The following is a 1,726-nucleotide window of genomic DNA, read 5'->3' as shown; positions in this document are numbered from 1 at the left end:
TGAAGACACATTGACAAAGTTTCATACCATGCCCGAGGTGCCTGATGTAAGCCATATAACTCTTTACTCAAGTGATACACATGACTGGATGATTTGTATCAGTAATCCGCGGTGGTTGCTCAACATATACTAACTCGTCAACCTCTCCATTCAAAAACACACTTCTCACATCCAGCTGAATAACCTTGAAGTCCTTACATGTTGAATAGGCTAGAAACAGCCTAATCTCTTCCAGTCTTGCTACGGGTGCAAAATCCTAATTATAGTCTACTCTTTCTTGTTGATTCAAACCTTTGACTACTAGACGTGCCTTGTTCTTTATAACTACACCTTTGTCATCCTTCTTGCACTTGCACACTTGGTTCCTATAGCTTGTACATTACTTGGTTTTTTACCAACGCCCACATATCCATCTTCTTGAACTGTGCCAGTGTAACGTTCTTTAATTTTCAAACCCTAAAACCGACCCGTTTTAAATTTTTGGTTTTGTTTATAAAAATATATTATCATCGCAAGTTTCGTTTCTTGTAATTGTGTGACGTTCAACTTTTATTTTTATTTAAACTTAGATCCGTTAAACCAACCCGTTTTGTCATTTCGGAGAATTTTTGTTCATAGTTTTTCATTAATATAATATTCTTGATGATATAAGCATATCGATCGTTCCTTTTCTAGTTGTGTTGAGTTTCGAGAATTTACGGTTATCGTTTGTTCATTTTCAATTTGTTTAACTAATGGACTCCGAGATTAAAATTTTTTATTATGTTAACGATTTACAAACTAAACGGGTATAATTTAAAAATAATCTAAGTTTATAAACTTTTATTAAGTGTATATAACATTCCTAAGTCCAAGGTTCATTTTGTAAATTATACTTTAAATTCTATTTTAATATAACTTGAAAGATCATGGGCTGAATGTGAAATATATTTAAAATATAATATTTTATCAAAAATCCTAGCCAATCCCCGTCCCCTATGCTCTTTTCGGCCAGCCCACCGGCGGCGGCATCCCACATTATCCGGCGACTGTTTAACCTCCTAAAAACATGTTTTAACCCAATTTATTCGTAACAGCCTTAGTCTATAACGAAAACTCGTAATCATCGATTAATAAAGCATAACATCGACTTATTATACGCGATCTGGCTGGGTAACGGCCGGAATACTTTTAAACCACAATAACTGCCATAAACGCTTAAACACTTCCATTAATTTCATAAATAGGCTTCTAATCTTCAACTAAACTGGTTCCCAACATAAATCTAAACTAAAATACTCTATGTAACCCACCTTTGATCTTGAAATTTTGTTTTCTGGCCAAACTTCATTTACCATCAATCAAGAACATAACCAAGTAAGTAATATATGTTTTTTAATCACGTTGATGCGTATAACAAAACCCCCAAACTAATTTATCAAACATGGAACGGATTAACGGATTTCAAATCTAGGGTTTTGAATGTAGAAGATGAAGTTGTATAATATATATATATATATATATATATATATATATATATATATATATATATATATATATATATATATTTATGGTTTCTGTCATAAACCCAATTAACAAGTTGGTCTAGTTGGTAGATTATGTGTGTCTAAACATAAGGATCTGGGGTCGAACGTGGGTCTGGACATTTTTATTTTATTTTTTTTAAAACCTTTTTTTAGTTTATTATATTAATACAATAAATTGTTAAAAATTATTATAAACTAAA

The sequence above is a fragment of the Bidens hawaiensis genome, unplaced genomic scaffold (assembly GCF_021521415.1).
Source record: "Bidens hawaiensis isolate Kalapana, Puna unplaced genomic scaffold, B.hawaiensis_p1.1 tig00002759_1, whole genome shotgun sequence".
NCBI classification, from domain to species: domain Eukaryota; kingdom Viridiplantae; phylum Streptophyta; class Magnoliopsida; order Asterales; family Asteraceae; genus Bidens; species Bidens hawaiensis.
Note: the sequence above shows the minus strand (reverse complement) of the source record.